Raw genomic sequence first — 15,777 nt, 5'->3', positions numbered from 1 at the left:
GCCGGAGCCCAGCAGGTCAAGGCTGCGGTGGCCGGGAGCGGCCACTGCATTCCAGTCTGGGCGACATAGTGAGACTCCAACTCAAAAAACAAAACAAAACAAAAACAATCTATGGTAGATACACAACAGAAAAAGGGATTCAAAGCATACCACTACAAAAAAGCAGCAAGTCACAAAGAAAGCGTGAGAGAAAGAAATAAGCTACAAAAATTCAGATAATAATTAACAAAATAAAATAGTAAAATCTATCAATAATTACCTTAAATGTAAATGGATTAAATTCTCTAATCAAAAGACATAAAGTAGCTAATACATAAAAGAACAAGGTCCGACCATATGTTGCCTGTAAGACTTTAGCTTTACAACACACATAGGCTGAAAGTGCAGGAATGGAGAAATGTACTACACACATGGTAAACAAGAGAGATCTGGGGTAAATATATTTATTTCAGACAAAATAGGTTTTTAGTCAAGAACTGTAACAAGAATCAGAAGATCATAAAATAATGTTAAAATGTTAAATGTTAGTTTATGATATAAATTCAAGAGGATATAAAATTATAAATATATATACTCAACATCAGAATACCAAAATATATACAGCAAATATTAACAGATCTTAATGCAGTAATAGACATCCATGTAATAATGTTACTGACTGTGGTTCTTAAGCTTTCATGTAATAGAAATTGACAAGAGGCCAGATTCTCAGACAAGTCTTTATTGGGGGCTTATACAAGGCAGACAGCACAGGAGGAAAAGTTTTCCAGCTGGCTTCCCTAGGGGGGCTGGTCAGGGTCTTTTATTAGATAAGGGGGGGATGGGTGTTATGACAAAGGAACTGTATGTTAGCAAAATCACACAAGTGTAGTGCAGACACATGTTTCTTCATATGTTACATGCACAAAAAAATGGCAGATAAGCTCCACCTAGGGTGAGGATTTTAATATTATAATTAAGCAAAGGTTATAACTCTGGTCCCTGTGCACATGTGAGAGAGGGACAGGCAGGGTGCTGTAGTCCTAAGCAAGTTTATAGTGAAACACTGTTTATCTTGACAGGTTTTTTCAAGATTGTGGTCTGTAGTATGACTTCAGTTGGAGTGTTACAAAGTCTACTCATTGAAGTTTGTGAAGGTGACTGAGTTCTTTCCCTACTCTGTCTCAATAATTGTAGGAGACTTCAATACCCACATTCAATGATGGTCGGATCATTGAGACAGAAAATCAATAAGGAAACAAATTTAAGATGATTGAAATCTTATCAAGTATCTTTTCTGACTGCAATAAAAACTAAAAATGAGTAACGGAAAGAAAATTGGAAAATTTGTGAATATATAGAAATTAAACATTATACTTCTGAATAGTCAATAGGTTTAAAAAGAACTCAAGATGTTTCCTAGGATGAATAAAAATGAAAACACAATATTTCAAAACTTAAAGGCTGCAGCAAAAGCAGTTTTAAAAAGGAAGTTTGTGAGAGATCTTTCCCAGAAACAAAGAACTGAGTATCACATGTTCTCACTCACAAGCGGACCTTGAACAATTATCGTAATACTATTAAAAAAAATGATTGGCAGTAACAGGAAACTGCTGGGAGGGGGCTGGGAAAGCAGGATTGGCAGTAGTGGGAATCTTTCTGGGAAAGGGGGGCACACTTCATCAACAAGGGTGCCTGCATAATGAACATTTGTATACATAACCCTGAATTGTACCCCACATCTTTAAAATAAAGAAAAAAATTAAAAGGATAAAAAGAAGGAAGTTTATACTGGTAAGTGCCTACATAAGAAAAAAGAAAGATCTCAAATAAACATTCTAATTTTATAATTCAAGGAACTAGAAAAAGAAAACAAAGCCCAACATTAACAGAAGAAAGAAAACCATAAAGATTACAGCCGATTCGAATGAGAGACTAAAAAAACTGAAAAACAAGCTCAACACAACAAAGAGTCATTTTTGAACAAAACTCCATTGGCAAGTATTTTGCTGGATTAATTTTAAAAAGTGATGACTAAATTCAGAAATAATAAGGAGGCATAGCAACTGATACAACAGAAATACAAAGAATAGGAAGAGACCACTATGAACATTATATGTCAACAAATTGAATAACATAGAAGAAATGTAGGAATTCCTAAAAACATACAATCGATAAAGACTAAATCTTGAGAAATAGAAAATACAAACACAAAAACAATGATGATGGAGTCATAGGCTATATGTTAAAATGAAAATTTTCTAAATTAAGTTAATCATTATCCTATTGATCACTTGACTCCTGAAAATTTCCAGTGAATATATTTGAATTAGTGGCATTAATCTAGCACACTGTGTCAAAATTGCATTCATTCTAAGAGTATTCAAATTAATAAACTTTTGTTTTCTAAAATCAGGAATCAGTTTCTATTCACTAGCTTCTTACACGTTCTTATCTATTTGCACATGAACATAAATTATTTTATATCTACGAATCATATCTCGAATACACACTTACTGTGCTGACTAAAAAAGCAACAATCCCAGTATATTAAAACTAGCTAAAACTTCTGAAATACTTTTAAAATTTTATTTTAAAGTAAGAGAAATTTTAAATTTATTTAAAAATTGTATTGTCTTTAATAGCAAATGAAAAATTGAAGGGAGTTATAAATATATATTTAAAAAAGTAATGTAAAAAGTAAAGCAGGAGTCAATGAAGTCGAGAGTCAAACACATAATGGCTAAAATACTAAATACAATATACTGCCTAAACATCCCTGTTAAAAGAAAAAAATATTGATTGGCTTCAAAACAAAGCTCATTATTATTCTGCACAGAAGAAAAGCCTAAAATCAAATACTACTAAAGTAGTAAAAGAAAAATATGGGCAAGATCGGGGAATATATTCCAATAAAGAAAAGTACAGATGGCAATGTTAATATCAGTAAGATGTTGATAATGATTAAAATCAATACTGATGTCTATGAGAATTCAATAAAAATATATTAGAGAAAGAGGAAACAAATAGAATCCATACTTAAATTTCAAAAGACATGAAACTAAAATTTAATAATATAAAACATTAAGTGAAAATGTTTCCAATATATAGAAATGTAAACAGAAACAAAATGATAGCATTGATACTTTATTGCAGTGCTATTAGTTTTTGAAAATATTATAGCAAAAAAAAAATGAACAAGAAGAATTGGAAAATATTATTTAAAAAGAGGAAATAGTGGCTAAAAATCATCATGCAAAAGACTACAAATGTCAATATTCTTCCAGAGGAAAAAAATATAAGTTACATGATCAGATCACATTGCTTGAAATTAATTTTAAAATAATTTTAAACCAAAAACTTAGGAGTTTAAAATTCTAGTGATAAATTACAGTCAAGTAAGGGAGAAAATAAAACAATAAATTTAGTTAGTAATGGAAATTAAAGAGCTATTCTTAAAATTCATGGAAGCAAAGTTATATACTGAGGTAAAGTCACAGTTTTGTTAAACATATAAACAGAAAACAGATTATCCTCATTTCTTAAAGTCAATGAAAAGAAAATATTCTTTTTTATTTTAAGGATGTAGGGTACAATTCAAGATTACATATATAAATGGTCATTGTTCAGGCAAAGTTTGGGCCTCACTTTGGTCCCTGCTTTACCTGGTTTGAGATCAGGTACCTTTATTGATGAAGTGTGCCCCCCCTGACAGTTTCCCACTATTGCCTATCCCTTTTTTATATTATGATAATTGTTCAGGGCTAACTTATGAGTGAGAACATGTGGTACTCAGTTCTTTTCTTCTGTGATAGATCACTGAGTATTATAGACTATAAATTCATCCAAGTTGCTGCCAAGTTCATAGTTTTGTCCTTTGTGGCGGTGTAATATTCCATCATGTATATGTACCACATTTTTTTTATCCACTCCACTTCTGATGGGCAGCATGATTGGTTCCATGTTTTTGCTATTGTGAATAATGCTGCATTACAATGAGTATGCAGGTGTCTTTTTCATAGAGTGATTTGAGTTTCTCTGTGTATATTCCCAGAAGAGGGATTGCTGGGTCATATGGAAGGTCGATTTTTAGATATTTTAGGAATTGCCACGCTGTTTTCCACAGAGATTGTACTAGTTTACAACCAGTGCAGAAGTGTTCCCTTTCCCCCACATCCTCTCCAGCATCTGTTGTTTTTTGGGTTATTAATGATGGCCTTCATGACTGGAGTTAGGTATCTTTGTGTGGTTTTAATTGCATTTGTTTGTGAGGCTGAACTTTTTTATGTATCTGTTGGTGGCTCATATTTCTTCTTTTGAGAAGTGTCTATTCATATTTTTAGTTCACTTTTTAATAGGGCTGTTTTTTTTCTTTTTGGCACATTTGAGTTCCTTGTAGATCCTGGATGTTAGGCCTCTGTCAGATTTACAGTTGGCAAATATTTTTTTCCCATTCTGTGGGCTGTCTCCTGCTCTCTTGATGGGTTTTTTTGCTTTACAGAGGTTTTTCAGTCTGATGAGGTCTCACGTGGCAATCTTTTCTTATGGCATTAGCATTTGAGGTTTTGATCAGGAATTGATTTCCAGTTCCAATTTCCATAGGGGTATCTCCTGCATTTTCTAAGAATCTCATAGTTTGAGGTTTTATGTTTAGATCTTTGATCTATTTAGAGGTGATTTTTGTGTATGGTGATAGGTAGGAATCTTGTTTTAATCGTCTGCATGTTGTCAGCCAGTTTTCCCAGCACAATTTACTGAATAAGTTTACCAACAAACATCAACAACAACAACAAACGCTAGAAGAACCTCATGACAGAGATAAACTCTCATATCTCAGTAATTAGCCTGAACATGAATGGACTAAATGCACCACTGAAAAGACAGAATGACAAACTGGATTAAAAAAAAAACAAAAAACCACGATGTAACAATATGCTATCTCCAGGAAACTCGGCCCACCAGAATGAACACTCATTGACTCAAAATTAGGGGACGGAAGACAAATTTACAGGTGAATGGAACACAAAAGAAAGCAAGAGTTGTGATCTTAATATCAGACAAAATATCCACTAAGCTATCAAAAATTTCAAAAGGTACAGAAGGTCACTACATAATGATAAAAGTTTCAATCCATCAACAAGAAATATCCATCCTAATTATGTATGCATCCAACATAGGAGCACCATTTTGATAAAGCAGCTTGTAGGTAAACTAAAAAAAGATATTGACTCTAACAGTATCATAGTTGGAGACATAAATACCTCACTAACAACCCCAGATAGATCATCAAGGCAAAAAATCAACAAGGAGATCTGGAATCTCAACTTGACGCTTGACCAAGTGGACTTAATTGATACCTACAGAACACTCTACCCAATAACCATGAGATATGCATTCTACTCATCACTGCATGGAACTTACTCCAAAATTGACCACATCCTTGGCAATAAATCAAGCATGATCAAATTCCATAAGATGGAAATACTGCCATCTTATGGAATCTCAGACCACAATGGAATAAAAATAAATATCAACTACAAGAAAGCTCCCCCCAAATCCACAAAGATGTAGACACTAAACAACTTGATGCCGAACAACTCCTGGGTCAACACAGAAATCAAAGAAGAAAGTAAAAGATTTTTGGAAACAAATGAAAATAAAGACACATCTTACTAAAACCTCTGGGATGCACTGAGAGGGGAATTCATTTCTTTATGAACACACATCAAGAAAATGGAATTCCCACAAGTTAACAGCCTAACAAATCACCTAAGGGAGCTAGAAAGACAAGACCACCAAAGACTCCAGCAGAAGAATCCAGATCACCAAAGTAAAAGCCCAAATATAGGACATAGAAGACAAAAATATCATAAAAAATACCAACAAAACAAAAAGCTGGTTCTTTGAAAGCATAAACAAGTTTGATGGATCCCTAGCCGGATTGACCAAGAAAAAGAGAGAAAAATCCCTAGTAAACACAATCAGAAATGAAAATATTTTCAAAATACATAGATATAAATAATACAAGCTAATATTTATTGAATGTTCACTCTGCAACAGGAGCTGTAGTACTGTTATCTCCTCAACAATTCTATCAAGCTGTTAAACAATATCTGACTGTCTATAGCCTGTCAATAAATGATAATGACTATCATCTACTGAGCATTTACTCTGTACAAGAGCAAGAGACCATAGACGATGCTAATAAGTAGCAGAATTCAAATCCAACTTATCTTTTCACAATTTTATATGCTCTCCATTGTGATAGAATCCAAAATCACATTAATGGGCTCATTCATCATGATTAAGAAAAGTATTTCAGAAACAGAAGGAAGATTTGATACTAAAAAATACATTTATATAATGCATCATTTAACATGTCAGAGCTCAGTAAGTAGCAGCTCTCTGAGGATTAGTTGTCATGTGGAGTTTAAACCAAAATAATAAGTTTTTGAATTCTGTTACATACAAATCTATTCATATGCCTTGCACTTGGAATGAATCTCTTTACCCATTCAAAATTTTGTCACATATTAATTGGACATTTAGCATATATTGGTTCACTGAATTATGCAGATCTTTATACATAGGTATATGCATATAGGTAGAATGTGTATATGTGTGTGTATATATATATATATTATAATCTGCATGATCAAGCAATATATTTGTGAATATTATCAATATTGTCATCACAAAAGTCTAAGTATTTTGTCGATCTCATAATGGCAGGTGCAAATTTTTCCAAAGTTACAATTTGTTTGAAAGTTCAACTATTATGATTGGCAACAGATACTGTTGGTTGTTTTCACTGAAGTAACATGTTCACTTTATAAAGATTTTGAAAAAATGTCTGCCACATGCCCACTAAATGAATAACCATCATTTGTCTGTCTGCGGGGGTCCAGCCCCTACAAGGGTTGTGAGGTTTCCTGAAGGAGAGATGGATAGGTGAAAGACGAAAATATTATACTCGGACACCTGTTTCTTGAACAGATGACAATTCAATGTTAGTTAACACAGAGCCTTTATACCATTCATAAAGGGGCAAGACAAAGAAAATTCCTTCACGTACATACGCTTTAAAAGTTACCACCATCTAGCGGTCTAGAAGTGACAGACAAACCAAGAACACTATCTATTTTAGTTAATGAGTCTTTATTATAAAGCCAAAAATGATAGTTTTGGTCCAAAGTCCCGAATTATAGTCCTTGAAATGTCTCAAGAAAGTTTCCAAGTGCACATTTCTTCATGTAGCAGTAGTTTTCTTTCTGGGGCTTTTATGACCTTCAGAGCTTTGTAATCGCCTCTCCTTCATTACTTTTCTCTTATTCTGCAGTGTTTATTTCTAAAGAAAACTCAAAAGAAGCTTTTAGTGATGTTTCCCAGGCCCCCGAGGCTGCTATCTGTCTTCAGCTAATTTATCATAAAAGTGTCTGACTAGTATATTATGAGTTCAGTGAAAACCCACTCTATAAACGTTAACTTAGAGTTTTAACTATTGAATTAAGTAAAAACCTTAATGATTAATCTTCATCCTAAATCTGTAAAAAGTGTTATAAATCACCTACATAACTCCTAGATAAGTGTCACAACTTATAATGAATTCATAATGAACTTACCATAAACTTGTGCTTCTAAAAAACCTTATGTCTAAACACTAAACTACATAATTCTAAATCAAATAAGGAGTGAATATACTTATATCATTTATTACTTAAGCAATATCTAGTAACTTATAACCAAGTGAAAGAAAGCATTCTTGATGTGCTTCAGAGTTTAACCCTTGCATATGTTAGAAAAGGCCAAACAGCATAGTGGGAAATGGAAAAATAAACCATGACATTTCCAGGTTAGCTGTGAGTACTTCACATAAACATGCCATTTCCTTCTTCCATGACTGCACAAAATTCTTCAGCGGTACCAAACAGCAAAGGTGGAAGACAGAAAGGCCTCAGCTTCCTGGGCTCGCCCCGTGGCCCGGGGTCTTTGGCTCACCAGGAACCTGTCAATCAGGTGGGCCTCCAAGGCTGGCTCCCAACATCTGTCATTTTTTCAAGTAAAAATGATATTCTGAGAAAGAGTGATTACTTTAGCTCACAACTCAATCACAAGAGCACATTTGTTACACACAATCATCTTATTTTAATATGCACCATACGTGCAGCCATGTACATGATTAAGAAGATTATCACATAGAATATTAACATGCCATGCAGTCAAAAGATAAGATGTTGAAAAACTAACAATTTTACCATGTCTTCAAAGGCATTTTTAAATGAAGCTGACATTATGGATTTTTTATATAACTTGATTTTATTATAGAGGTGTGGGTACAAGTCAAGATTAGGTACATAAGTAGGTGCAGGTGAAGTTTGGGCCTCCAACTAGTCCTCATTTCCTTTTGTTTGGAATAAAGTACATTGTAGAAAAAATGTGATAATTACAAGTACATGTTGGTGCCACTGCCCTGACTGACACTCAAATACAAGCAGTTTCACCTATTATTTTGCACCATCAGTTCAAGTTACTCATATGATGAAAAGGCTAAATAATGTATTGATATAACTACAGAAATAGTTTGGTCCTCACGGAGTCTTTTTAAGTGACTTGAGTAACCCACGGGCCAATGGGTAACGTTTTGAGAACTTCTAGCCGAACAAATTTCCCTGCACTTGCTCTAGTCAAGCCCTCTTCAGTTTTAAAACCTAAAATAACTTTCCTTAGCTTTCAACATCAACATCTTCAACAAAAGTCTGTAATGGGCCCCTTTCTATTTCCTCAGCATCATTACATGCCGTACTCTCCATCCACCAGTATAGTCTACCCACTCTGATCTTTTTCACTTCTTTATTTTTTATTTATTTATTGTTTTATTTTTTGAGTTGGAGTCTCACTCTCTCACCCAGACTGGAGTGCAGTGGCCGCTCCCAGCCACCGCAGCCTCGACCTGCTAGGTTCTGGCGATCCTTCCACCTCAGCCTTCCGAGTAGCTGGAATTACAGGCGTGCACTACCACGCCCGGCTAATTTTTTGATTTATTGTAGAAATGAGGTCTCGCCTGCCCAGGCGGATCTCAAACCTGCGGGCTCAGGCAATCCACTCACCTCAGCCTCCCAAAGGCGCGGGATTACAGGCTGAGCCACTGAGCCCGGCTTTTTTTCACTTCTTTAAATGTACCAGTCCCTTTACAGCTACAGGGCTACTCTCCATGCAGTTTATTTTCTTACCCTGAAAAATTCAGCCAGCCACACAACACCTGGCAGATTCCTACCTCTCCTTCAAATCTCATACATCACGTTACTTTCCTAGGAAAGGGTGAAGGCAACCTAAATGAGCTACCCATGACATTCACTGCCATAGCTATTACTTTTTCTTCTCCTGTGTAGCCCAGTTGTCAAATTTAAATATCTAATTAACCACTTCTTCAATGGTTATGTCCTTTATGCTGATATAAGTTTCAGAAGGGCAGGACTTTGAATCTCATACTCAAGCTCTATCCCCAAGACCAATGCATGAGTGATGGAATGAACAGCATGACATACTTTTACATTTAGTATGTAGAATTAGGTTTGGGGGAAGATTGTCTTTAAGAGATGAAATATCTTTAAAAAGTTAACGAGAAACAGGAAGTGACATTTTTATTAGTGAGAAAATTGTGAACTTATACTTATATAAACAATAGACCATATCAATATTAACACCATCAAAAATGGTTAGATAAGTTAACAAAAATAATTAAATAAATATTTTGTAACCTGACTTTTTGTTTGCGCAGATGAAAAAAGTCTTCAAAGGGAAAAGTTTTGTTGCTGTGGAAGAGATGAAATCAAAAATGGCAGAAACACTAAAATGCATCAAAATTGACGAGTTCAAAACTGTTTTGAGCAGTGGAAAAAGCATCTCAATATTGCATCAAACAGTACCTTGAAGGTGACTGAAATTTAAACATATAAGAATAAATACAAAAATTTTTATAAAAAAATTCTGGGATTTTTTGGGTTTTCCTCCATATACAGCATTTCACTAATGGGTGTATATTCAAAGCAGTATTCATAGTAGCCAAAAAACAGAAGCAATCCAAGTGTCTCTGGATGGATGAATGGATAAAAAAATGTGGTCTATAAATCTCATGGACTATTATTCAATCTTTTAAAAAAAAAAAAAGAACATTCTGACACATGCAACCAGATGGATGAGCCTGGAGTACATTATGATAAATGAAATAAGCCAATCACAAAGACAAATACTATATGGTTTCACTTATATCAGGTACCTAGAGTCCTTAGACTTATAGACACAGAAAGTATAGGGGCTTGGGAAAGAAAGATAGGGAGTGGCTGTTTAATGGGCATAGAGTTTCAATTTTGCAAGATGAAAAGAATTGTGGATATTAGTTTCACAACAATATGAACATACAGGCACTTGATCTACTGAACAGTATCCTCAAGAAATCATTATGATGATATATTTTATGATATGAGCATTTTACCACAATTGAAATTTTAAAGCAATAATTTTTAAAGTCTTACATAAACATCTGATTATCAATGTATTCCTGGTGGTAAGATCATGAGATTTGTTCAAATTCTGAATCAGGGTTTAAATTCTGGCTCCCCACTGATTAACTGCCTAATCCTGAAAAGCACACTTAACCTTTTTGAGACAGCTCAATTTCTTTCTCTAAAAAATGGGAATAATGACACCTTTTTCTGTAGGATTGTTGAGTTAATTAAATAAGATAATATATCCAACATTACCTACTTTGGGGTACATTATTGTTAGATAATGAATCCAACAGTACTTGGACCCCAAAATGGATGAATGCTATTATTAAAACTGAGAAAAATCTACTAAATTTGTCCAGTCAAGTCCTTGGTGATCATAAAGAGGGTAACGTCAGTAATGAGTTAGTCACAGACTGAGCCATATTCTGTTGGGTTCATTAAGGTAAAGGTTGGAGAGTCACAATGAAGAGTCTCACAAGAGCAAAACGTTATCCTCGACTGTTCAGAGTGCAGCAGGCTGGAGCTTGGAAAACGATGGACAAGTAGATGCAAATATGAGAAGCTGCCATGACAAGTGTTGCTTTAATGCGTTTATATGTGTAAAATACACATGAATATATTGTCATGTTTGAAAATGAGAACAATTCATACAAGTGAAAAGCCCACCTAGAACTGTTTGAGGATCTACCCCAATTTCACATGGCTGATACTTTTATGCATATCCTTCTAGTCACCTCCCCATTTATGTAATAAATCTACACATAGAGAAATATTTAGTGTGTATTAAATAAGGCTTATTATTTCAACAATATCATTTCTTAATTTTTTCACTTAATTATAGATTTTTTTAAAGTTTTCTCTATTAGTATATACAAGTAAATATCTAAATCCTCTTAAATTATTTTATTTTGCATGAATACATACTTTAATGCATTCTCAAGCAAAAACTTCAACAAGATTTTTAGGTGGAGCTTGACAAGCTGACTGCAAAACTACCAAACAAATTATATACAAGAAAATCTGAGAAAAGTAGAAATATATGGATGTACTCGCCTTGTCAAATACCAAATGATCCTGTAAGGCTATAGAAATTGAAACTAGGAGGCATTATTGCAAGGAGAGAGAAATCAGTCAAGAAAACAGAACAGAAGTCAGGAAAAGACTATTGAATTTACTGATTCTTTGCATAGAATAAAAGTAGCATTGCAAACCAGGGGAAAAAAGTCAATGTTGGGCCAATCAGTTAGCGATTTGAGATTAAACCCCAATTCTTGTGTCACATTCTTGCAGGTTCCCCTTTCTGCTTTAAATCTAGGTCTTCACAAAAATGAGGAGGCATTATACACTATCAGAATGGCCAAAATCCAAATCCTGGTGAGATGTAAGCAATGAGAACTGCCCATCATTGCTTGTGAGATTATTACCCTACAGATTTCCAATTAGGACGAATGAACAAATACCTTCATTATTTGAGCCTCAAGTAGATGAGTTGTCTGATACTTACAGCAGAAAGCATTTTTCATAGATGTGATAATATTTATCAGAGTTAATCTACTTCTTCAAGCCCTACTTGCTAAGGTGTTGCTTTTTAAGGAATGGGGCAGTTTATTTGTACCCATTGAGACTAGTGTATATTTTCTCCCTTTATCACATTCTAATGTGATAATTACATCAACAGATTATCCTATATTACCACTGAGGTGTGGGTTAAATTCTAGTTGTTTATTTATAGTACAACTTTGGGTTTGATTTGTTAATATTTAATATGGTATCTTTAATTTCATGTTTACAAGAATGTCCTATGATTTTCTTTTCTGATTTTGTTATCTGGGTTGTATCATTTTATTCTCATAAAAGAAATTGTTGGTTTCCATTTTCTTCTATGGCCCATTAAAACAAGAACTAATCTACACATAGAGAAATATTTAGTGTGTATTAAATAAGGCTTATTATTTCAACAATATCATTTCTTAATTTTTTCACTTAATTATAGATTTTTTTAAAGTTTTCTCTATTAGTATATACAAGTAAATATCTAAATCCTAAAGAACTAAATATATGTCATTGAATTGTCTTGTGACATAATTTCTCTTTTTTGCTATTTCTTCAAGAACTCTTAATGAGGACCTGTGTTGTACTTTGAAGACCTTTGATGATGGATTTGTATTTATTTTGGATGTCATATGATGCCCAAAGAATCTAAAAAAGACCAGGAATTCTCACATGTATTGAGGCTATCAATTTTATGTTTTTGTTTCATTAAAAAATGTATTCTATTTTGAATTTTATCTTTCCTTTTTTCACATTGCCTATCAATGTGCACATGAGATAGCAGGTACTCAAATTCTTTTCAGGAGAAGAGATTAAATGAACCCTCAGAAAACATTACTGAGACAATCCCTTGATATTTGACAGTCAGTCAGAAGTTCATAAAGTACACACTCTTAGCATTGTGCTTTTTCCATAACAATACTTAAGTTCCAATTATGGGCTACTATGGGCTCCTAATGCCTGGGGACACAAAGTTCAGATTTTAAAAGTCTAATCTTTTGAAAGAGACAGAAAAAACACAAACCATCATTTACAGGACAGAATGATAGATGTATTTTCAAAGAGCCACAATTTCAGAACTGGGGGTAAAATGGAGAGACATTCGAATGTAATTCGCATTTTAAAATTGATGGATGCAAAGGACATTGAAAGGATTGAACAATGGGAGAAGGGGCAGAGGTGTGCAGTTCATTTAGAAACAAGAGCTAAATCAAAGAGTTGGCAAAACTGAGCCTTTAAAAAAATAAGTGAAAAATGAGATCTGGGCATGAGACTTAGTTTCTCTCCCTCCAAGGGATCCATAAGTGAGGGATGGGAAAGGACATCAAGCCTGAATGTTCTTACTAGAACTCGAGGACCAGAATGCTATTTTTTAATTTCTTAACATACCAAAGGGAAACAGACCTCATTGAGCCCAGTTTCCTTATCTGTAAAATTAAGATGACCTTAGTACTACCTCAAAAAGTACTGTGGTGAGGATTAATTGCTTACATTTATGTAGTGTGCTTAGAATGGTGCCTGGCACTTATTAAGGCTCCTTACATGTTAGCTCCTCTGTACGAAGGTGATTCCTCTGTATGAAGGAAGATTTCTCTCTAATATTCTAGGTTTGTGGGCAGGAAAGTGAGATAATCGTAAGAGAACTGGCCAGGGAACATTTTTCACCAGCTCAATTACTCACAAGGGAGAGGCAGAAATAGTCATTCACTGGAGAGCTGAGCCAAGTGTGTCACAGCAAACATGCTGGGGTTGTAGACAGGACTGACACTTGGCACATACCTCAGCTGTCTACAACAGCACACTTTACCTCACTGGTTTCCTGGTTCTCCCAATCACCCAGAGAGCTAAAAGTTTTCACAGAATAACACAGGCCTCTTTCAGGCAGCCAGAAGAATCCTCTGCTCCGTGAAGATAAGCTGTACTCTACTCAGGCAAGTGCCAGGCCAGAGGGGAATCCCACTCCATTCTTCAAATCCAATTGGACAACTCACATTTTGTTTCCTTTTCACTTGATGCATCATCCTCATTGTTATTTTCACACCACTCGATTCATGATGTAATCCCTGATGATGAAACTAAATTTAGTTGTAAATTTTAACTACATAGAGGGTTTTGGTTTCACTTTTAAGAGCCAGAAACTGCTTTAGAGATAAATCTCTTATACAGAAAACTGGCAATAGACATACCCACGTGTTTGCAGAGGGAATGGAGCTGATGTTTATTCAGTATCTGCTGTAAGTGTGTTGTCTGTGTGTTCTCCTCTTAACCTTGGGCCCGGCTTAATCCACTCCTAAGAGTGTTCGTGAGAATAAATACATCCAGCTCAAATAACTGCCTGGTATCCAAAGGGAAAAGTGAACCCAAGCACAAGGCAGACTGGAATCTGTATCAGAGAGGGCCAATCTCAAATTTTAGCAGAGGGAGTCCAGGTAGCACATGTTGAGAGAGGTTACATGGGCAGCACTTGTGTACCTGGGCCATCAACCCCCTGATAAGAGCATTCCAACTGTGGCTGGGGCAGGGTATAGGACCCTCAGGTTGTGTTTGTGAATGGTAGGAGGGTTGGCGCTAGCAAAAGTTAGACGGAGCCTCCAGTGAAGTGGCCTATTGCCTTCTGGATCCCGAGGTTACTAGAAGGGATAGCAAGAAATGATTGTAGCTGATGACCTATGAGAGACATTCAGGATGTGGGAAAGGTAAAAGGAACAGAGAACTGTCTGAAACTGGTGGTACATAGATCTCAGCTGTGTACTTTGCCTCTCCACAGCAGGTCAGAAGTTTGAAGGGGGATTCTCTGCTCCACCAGCTGTTGGCTTGTGGTTGTAGAAAAATCCCACCTAGGGCAAAAGCAGCTTCCAGCACTGAGTAAGGGTCAGTTGAAAGCAGCAGAGCACTCTTCTTTTCCCTTCCCCTTAGCAAGGGCTTTTCTATTGTGGTCCCCAAGTTTCACAGCCACTCTCTATGTGGCTGAGCAAAATATTCCAGTGTCATTAGGCCTTTTGGTGAGATTGCCACTCACTTTATTATTGTGAATAGTATTGTTTTGAACCCAATTTTTTCTCTTTTCTATATCCTCATTACTTCCTTTCCCCATCTTTTTCCAATGACCTTTTCTCCAAGTGCAATCTGGAGTCACTTCACAGTCGCTACCCATGGTCACAAAAATACATTTGTTTTTCTGTGATTTGGAGAGGACAACCAATAACAAAAGAGAGGTGGGGGGGTAATATTATTATAAAATCATAATACTTAACTGCAATTAACCACCTAAATAGGTACTCGTAAATATTATCAACACCAGCAGTTCTCAAATGTTTTGGTTTCAGGACTCTTAGAAAATTATGGAGACCCTAAAGAGATTGTGGTTGTGTTTCTCCATTTATTGATATTTGTGTACTGGAAATTAAAATTGACAAAACTTTAAATATTTACTTATTCATTTAAAAATAACCCCTTATATGTTAACATAGAAACACATTTTTCTAAAAAATAACTATTTTTTTTTTCTTTTTTCAGAAGAAAAAAATCTGATGGAAAGAGTAGCAATGTTTTAAAGTTTCTTTAACAGTTGGCTTAATGGAAGATAGCTGGATTCTCATATTTGTTCTGTATTCAATCTCTTTTTTTTTTTTTTTTTTTTTTTTTTTTGAGTTGGAGTCTCACTCTGTCGCCCAGACTGGAGTGCAGTGGCCGCTCCCGGCCACCGCAGCCTCGACCTGCTGGGCTCCGGCGATCCTTA

Source organism: Carlito syrichta, unplaced genomic scaffold (assembly GCF_000164805.1).
Source record: "Carlito syrichta isolate Samal-C Ts95f unplaced genomic scaffold, Tarsius_syrichta-2.0.1 Scaffold303429, whole genome shotgun sequence".
NCBI classification, from domain to species: domain Eukaryota; kingdom Metazoa; phylum Chordata; class Mammalia; order Primates; family Tarsiidae; genus Carlito; species Carlito syrichta.
This window is presented reverse-complemented; position numbering follows the sequence as displayed.